This window comes from Rosa chinensis, chromosome 2, assembly GCF_002994745.2.
Source record: "Rosa chinensis cultivar Old Blush chromosome 2, RchiOBHm-V2, whole genome shotgun sequence".
NCBI classification, from domain to species: domain Eukaryota; kingdom Viridiplantae; phylum Streptophyta; class Magnoliopsida; order Rosales; family Rosaceae; genus Rosa; species Rosa chinensis.
The window spans coordinates 27,030,198-27,038,081 of NC_037089.1; the positions used below are offsets into that span (position 1 = coordinate 27,030,198).

Consider the following 7,884-nt stretch of genomic DNA (forward strand, 5'->3'; position numbering starts at 1 on the left):
AAAATGATGTTAATTATCTTATACCACATTGATTCTGGTAAAATAACGATGTCTAATACCTTGTAATATATCGAATCATTAAAAAATAGATATCCGAAGAATTTTATTTCAAATTGTTATGTTTTTGTTTGTTTTGCTTCAATTTCTAGTTCATAAGCAGTTTGCTCTCATTGATCACTTTTCTCGCTAAAAAAGTAACAAAATGGAAATATAAGTGGTAAGCAAAAGAGAATTCTAATATTCATTAACATTATTGATAAAAAGAAGTGGTACAAAGAGTAAGGAGAAAGGGAAGGAGAAAGGGACATAGGGCCTAGACTTCTCCAGATACAACAAAAAACTAGAACAATTAAGATTGAAGCCTCCTACATCTCTGATAGTCTTCGTATAGATTCACTTGAGGATAAAAATATTTATTCACACTACCTCAAGATTTTGCACAAGTCCAAGTGTGGAAGGGATGCTGCCAATAAAGACAATACGTACATTGGGACACTATAGATTACTATAGATTCCAGGCACACATGAACTTTCACAGAGATAATCCGAAGAAGCTCCAATGATTGAGCAAATATTGTCAGTCAACGAGTCATCCACATGCCAGTCAACTTGTACCCGGAGAGCCTAAGAGGTTTACCACCCCCACCCTTACCCATGATTGAGCAAGCTGAGCCACCAATAATAGACCCCAACATGGCATTGCTCATACAGATGAGCAATTCACTAACGGCCCTCCAATCAAGAGTGGAAACAACGGAGAATAGGGACACGTGGAATCCTCTGACCACCTTTGAGGACCATCTGAGACCTTTCACCCAGGCAGTACTGGGTGCAGTTCGTTCCAATGCTTCGAAACCACTAACGATAGATTACATAGGAGTAGGAGACCCGTATTAACATCTACGAGCTTTTCGCTCGTAGACAAGTGCCAAGGGGTACACGGATGCGGTTTGCTGCAACATGTTCCAGGAAACACTTTCCGGGGCGGCTTTGAGTTGGTTCTACGAACTACCGGCTGGTTCTGTAGGATCTTTCAAGGGACTTGCAGATAAATTCTTTATCTAAAAATAAGCTTTTAGATGGATCCTATAATTGTGGTTGTAAAATTTTGTTATGTAATAGGATTCTAGGTTTATCTTTCAAGGGACTTGCAGATAAATTCTTTATCTAAAAAATAAGCTTTTAGATGGATCCTATAATTGTGGTTGTAAAATTTTGTTATGTAATAGGATTCTAGGTTTATCGATTGTGTACATACCTCTACTATTATGGAGGATTTGTTATGTATAATCCTCCATAATAGTGGAGGTATCGAAAAACTACCAAAAACAAACAGCGCTAACGCCAATCACCGCAGCACCAAAAACCGCTGGCCAAAGCTTCCTTCGCTGGCCACCACCGCTGGACAAAGCTTCCTCCGCTAGCCACCACCTCTGGCCAACCACCACTGGTCATACTCCGCTAAGCCACCGCTAGCCAAAAATCTCTAGCTCATCCGCTGGTCATCATCTGTGCCTGCTGCGAATCATAAAACCCAGCAACCGCCGATATTCTCTGGACACCCACGTGTGGCTGTGTTCCTCGTCGGGAATGTATCATTAGAGACTTGCCTCTCCTTCATAGACCTCTTTATTTTCCTTGATACGTAGACCAATAGCTCATCTAAAATTTTCCATTAAAACCTCAGTTTTCTTAACTTTTGATGAGTATACTTCAGATCCAACCATCGGGCAGAATGGAACCTATAAATAAGGACCATTGACCATGTAAAATCAGAACAAAACAAAACATCCATATCAAGGACTATAAAAGCATTAATACAGAGTACGTAAAAATACTTGCGTTAATTTTTAACATCGAATAATGGATAGCTAAGAAAAACTGTAAGAATTACCTTACTGCCAAGCTCCTGGGATATTCCAAGAGCTAGTGCTGTCTTTCCAGTTCCAGGAGGTCCAACCATCAGAAGTGCCTTACCAGCCATCTTCTTTTGCCGTATCATATCAACAAGAAGACCAACAGCTTCTCTGGCCTCCCCCTGACCCACAAAGCCAGCAGCCCAAGGTGCTGCTCTTCCATTGGCCTGGAACAGAAAGATTGTAACTCATTCAGGTTGAGATCCCTCTTATAAACAGATAATTCATGATTTATGCAATATTGAAATTAAACCAGCCTTTTTGTTTTAAGAGAAACAACCTGTAATAAACAAAAAGAACAACGCAGTTGATGATCAACAGGTCAGCAGCAGAAATATCAGAAAATTATAACAAAAGCAACTAGAATCACCCCCACCAACTAAGAAAAACCCCCTATACTTTAGCTGCCTTCCAATAGGTACATAAGGAATCAGTATTTGAACGCCAATGAAACAGATCCCCAAAGAGCTAACCAGAATATTACTCTCTTCCACGGCTCCTTCACTTGTGTACCTATGTAGTTTTGAAACATCCCTCCATTTCTTTACATTCCCTAACCAAACTGTACAAGCTTGTTCCATAACATACGGCTGGATGCAGATGATGATATCTAAGCACTCAAATGATAGCCAACAGACTGTAACCCCAAAGAATTTGTCCCTCTTCCTTTTTCCGAAAGCAGGACTTAACATAAAAGAGCAGGACTTCCAGCTGGATCTCCCAGCTCACCCAGCCTCACTACAAAAATTTGGCCATAAAAGAGAAGCAACTTCACAATGCAGAAAAACATTATTAACAACTTGTCCCAGCATCTTGTACATAACAGACAAGTGAGGAGAAAAGCAGCAATTTGCCCTCCATGGAATCAAATTGCAAGTTTTCATCCTCCCATCTGCCACCAAAAGCCTAAAACCCTCACCGTGGGCGGAACTTTAGTTTTCCAGATAAAAGTTGCAGGATAGAAAACTGGATCTGAATTATTATCAATCAAAAACCTGTGAGAATGCTTACAAGGGAAAGCACCTGTAAACTGTAGCTTCCATCTCCTCTCATTCATTATCAAACGCACGAAACTGATTCTTTCTAGCAACAGCAACAATGACAGACCTCACCTCACCTTTCTGACGAAAAGTGTTGTGTAGCTATACGTCCTATTATTCTGCTAAGAAATTTTGATAATCCGAACAGCCTTGGACAAGATTAATGGATAGGTTGGTCCCCCGTACAAAAGTTATCCCAAAATCTCATTCTTCCCTTTTTACCAAACGCTGAAAACACTTGGACAAACTCATTCAGCAGAAGTGTCCTCCCAAGGGATTCTAATTGATCCTCTAAAAACCAGTTTCACAGTACACATATTTACTTTCATCCCTCTCCAATGAAAATGTCCAAAGTTAACTCTCCAGCAGAGAAATATTCCCTTGCTATTAAACTCCCACCTCTCTCCCTACTTTTGGATTCTGCATCCCCTAACTAGCTGGGCCCTTCTTGGCTTCTCCAACTCCCTCACAGAGAAATTTTTTCATCCTCTCTAAACTCTTTGCCACTCTAACAGGGATAGAATAAAGACAAATAATAGGAAGGCTCTACTGCCAAATGCTTGAATGAACCCCCTGGATAAAAATGCTTTCTTCCATCCTTTAAATCTCTTCTCAAATCTCTCTTCCACAGGGTTCCAACCAAGGCAGCCTTAGAATTCCCACCCAATGGAAACCCCAAGTATTCAAACCCCCATTATTCTCTTGCATTTGCAATCTACAGAATATTTTGGTAATCATTTTACTGGGTATGAAGGGACAGCCTAATAAACTTCTCCACTTTATTTTAAGGTTTCTTTGGAGGCAGAAGTATAACTTTTTACTAACTACCATCAATAAAACATAATCTGATCTTGCAATGACCCTAATTTCAAATACACCCGTATCCAACATGGAGTGTCAGTGTGTACTAGTGTAAAGCAGGAAATAGTATTCCATTGAGTGAACATAAATAAAATAAAATGAAGACGTAATATTACAGGCAATCTAAGAAGAACGTCACCAAACATAGCATACCAAACAGACCTTAAAACCTATGAAAGCAAACACTTCTACAGCAGATAAAGATAGAATTTTTGACATAGTTTGAAATATGCCACTGACAAGAGTATCTTTTCATGGTTTAGAACAAAAACAATAGAAAGGGAAAGAGAGAAACCTCAAGACCAAGGCCTTTGATGTGGGTGTGAGTGGCTATGCGCTGCTTCTTGGTAGTGGACTGAACCTCTTCTATTTTCACCTTGTCCCTCTTCCTATCTCTTTTCTCTGGATTGGCAGAGAAACCTCTTATAGCTACGATTCAAGGCTTGCTATTTAGTCAGCAATTCCGTTTGCGGTTTGCCCCTGAATTGCAATTAAAATTACAGATAATTATATACATAAAATAATTTAAAAAGTAACAAATTCCTTGAACCAAAAGAAATAATAATAACAAATTCCTTGTTGACGCAAAATGTTGTATCTTTTATCAACACCCACCTTCCTTGTTTTTGCAAAATGTAAATCTTTTACCAATACCCAACTTTCATCTATTACATCTTTGCGTTATATAAACTGGTCTGGCACAATGGGGGTTTATATCAATTTGTTGCTAAAAAATTTAATGAAAAATAAATCAAATTTCGAAAGAGATTACAGATGCTTCAGAAATGGAAAACAGTAATCTAAGAGTAGTAAAACCCCACATACACTCCTCAATACAAGTAACTAAGAGAAGTGAGGACCCACCTGGACTTCGACGAATCGGCGGAAGAGGAAGAGTCTGACAACACACCCCCCCCCCCCCCAACCCTCTTTGTTTCTGTTTCTCGCGGAAAGTGAATGAACGACACTTGATGAGCCACTAAGTTTTGTTACAAAGGGCAAAAGCTACCATATTGTCATATTGATAAATAAAAATATACTTTCTGTTCTAGAGAAACTGAAAATGAGATAACTTTGTTGTATATTCTCATTAATAATAGGGATATATTTATATAGAGAATTACAATGTATAGAATTCAAATCATACAAGAAAATTAATCATACATTGAATAGGAATCTAGATCCTTCTAATATAACCTTATTACCACTAGTCCAAGTAACCTAGAGTTTGGGCCAGACACAATAGAGATTTACTTAAACACTCCCCCTTCTGTCGCCTAAACACGATGCTTCTCTCGTTGCCTCGCTAAAAACTTTGCCGAGTAACAAAAACGAAGTGGGACAAAAATAACCTCGATCGAAGGGGAAAAAGAGCACAACACACCCTTCACGTTTCAAGACCATGCATGTAGACATCTCCCCCTGATGTCTGCATCTCCCCCTAATGACTATGGTCATGGGAGTTTGGATAACTTCCGCAAACGATGCTACCAACATGTTTCTCGAAAGTGGAATTTAGGCAATGACTTAGTGAGCAAGTCTACCATACTGTCCTCAGATCGAACCTAGTTCAGCTTGATCTTGAGGAGATCTCTATTGTTGCTGATTATTCTTGGTGTTGTCGCTTTTGATGTAGCCTTGCTTCATTTGTTCAAAACAAGCAACATTATCCTAAATGCTCGTAGGCTCATCTGTGGTAGACTTCAAACCACAATTGTTCGAACATGCGTAATTATGGATCCAATTCATATACATTCACGAACCACTTCGTGAAGAGCAATAATCTCTGCATTGTTCGAAGATATAGCGACTATGGTCTATTCTGTAGACCTTCAAGATATCACAGTTTTTACCCATAGTGAACACATAACCCATTTGGGAACAACCTTTGTGAGGGTCAGAGAGGTACCCAACATCAGCAAAACCATCCAAAACGCTAACGTAGTTTTGGGATGGGGAGAGGGGACGCAGGCCAGTGTTAGCGGCTTTCTTGGTATGTGATGGGTCCGAATCCATCACCTCCCTGTAGGGATAGAAGAAGCTCATATCAATCGTACATATCTCAAGTATCGAAAGACATCTTTTACACCAATCCAATGGCGTCGCGTTGGCGCAAAGCTATATCTAGCTAACAAGTTCACAACGTATGAGATGTCCGATCTTGTGCATGGAGCTAAGTATAATATTGCGCATATTGTACTTAAGTAAGGCACTCCTGCCTCTAGTACATCTTCGTCATCATCCTTTGGACAAAGAGGATCATTTTCATGATCAAGACTACGGATGATCATGGGGGTGCTTGAAGGCTTGACCTTGTCAAAATGCCTAAACATCTATCAACACGATGCTCAAGTTCCAAACTGAGACATAATTGTGTTCTTCCAAAATCCTTTATCTCAAACTCGGATTTCAAGTGTTCAGCGGTTTCCCTTAACTCTTTAAGAGCAAGTTCACCCGTTGGGTCACCGGGTCACCTACTATTCACTATTTTTTAGTGTATATTTTCATTCTCTGGGTCACGAAATACACTATGCCCGTGACCCAGGGCACGAAATACACTGTGTAGGTCACTATGGTGACCCAAAACACTGTACAGGGTGACCCAGGGCACGAAATACACTGTGCTCGTGACCCAGAGGGTGAAATTAACACTAAAAAGTAGTGAATAGTGGGTGACATGGTGACCCAACGGGTGAACTTGCTCTAAGGGTTTCCAATGAAGATCATGTCCAACATGAACCGCGATAGAATCCGAAACTTGTTATGGAAACGCGTGAGCATATCCCTTCCCAATCAAGTAGTCACTTTAGTGAGCATTTCAATCTTATTGCAAACACGCTCCGTGGTCTGGAGCCACTTGACTTGGGTAAATGAAGTTCACCATGAACCTTCATGTACATTTCGTATCTAGATCCCCATAGAGATACATAGTGACAATATTTGTAAGCTGCATGTTCAGTTATTCGGAAACTACCAAACTGACAGGGTAGTGGAGTGCAATGACATCCATTACGAGAAAATATGTGTCACGCCCCTGATTTTACACACATGAAAATCGATATATATAATCCCATAATTATACATGCGTGAACGTTCAGTCATCAATACAAAATACCTGAAATCTTTTTCCCTTTAACTTACACATATATTGATGCCCTGAACCCTCAAAGTTAATATACACTCGCTCCATAGAGTTATATATTACACAAGCTTACGAATTAAATTGTCAACAACAAAATAAAACGTAAAGGCTGCTCAGAGTAACTATACAACGGAAGTCCTTATCAAAGGTAAAGTCACAAAGGTGGCTTCCTACCGTAAAACTGCTAATTCGCTGCCTCAACCTCGATTATCCTAACCTGCAGGATTAACCCCTACACCGTTGGAATGGTGCACCGGGTTGCCACACAACAAACCCGGTAAGCTTTTTCAAGCCCGTATGAGTAACTCAAAACACACATGCACAACTCACGCCAGAAACGAGGAAAACCTTTCAACTCGCAAATAAAGAAAACATACCATGCTTCCAAAAACAATACTCTTTTCCCAAAAAAAACAACGAAAGTCACACCGTGACAAAATCATATAAATCGTTAACCTAACAATTCAAATATGATAAATCGATCCAACCTGGATAAAACAATAATTAGGTCCAACCTGGACAAAACAACAAATAGGTCCAACCTGGACAAAGCATCAACACAAATAAATCATACCTATTGTTAACCTAACAAGTAGAATATGATAAATTGATCCAACCTGGATAAAACAATAATTAGGTCCAACCTGGACAAAACAGCAAATAGGTCCAACCTGGACAAAGCCTCAACACAAATAAATCATACCTATTGTTAACCTAACAAGTAGAATATGATAAATCGATCCAACCTGGATAAAACAATAATTAGGTCCAACCTGGACAAAACAGCAAATAGGTCCAACCTGGACAAAGCCTCAACACAAATAAATTATACCTATTATTAACCTAACAAGTAGAATATGATAAATAGATCCAACCTGGATAAAACAATAATTAGGTCCAACCTGGACAAAACAGTAAATAGGTC

The 7,884-nt window shown here is 39.5% G+C and overlaps 1 long non-coding RNA gene across 2 annotated transcripts; it reads right to left on the bottom strand.

Moving 5' to 3' along the window:
- Nucleotides 1-1,187: 1,187 nt before the first annotated feature.
- LOC112183990 lies at nucleotides 1,188-4,751 on the bottom strand. 2 transcript variants are annotated; one of them, XR_002930000.2, is made up of 4 exons: nucleotides 4,682-4,751; nucleotides 4,113-4,297; nucleotides 1,895-2,083; nucleotides 1,188-1,742 (listed from the first exon to the last, which is right to left on the bottom strand). It is a non-coding gene; the product is annotated as an uncharacterized LOC112183990 (long non-coding RNA). The 2 variants fall into 2 exon arrangements; XR_002930001.2 differs by lacking the exon at nucleotides 4,682-4,751 and adding an exon at nucleotides 4,433-4,591.
- Nucleotides 4,752-7,884: the final 3,133 nt, after the last annotated feature.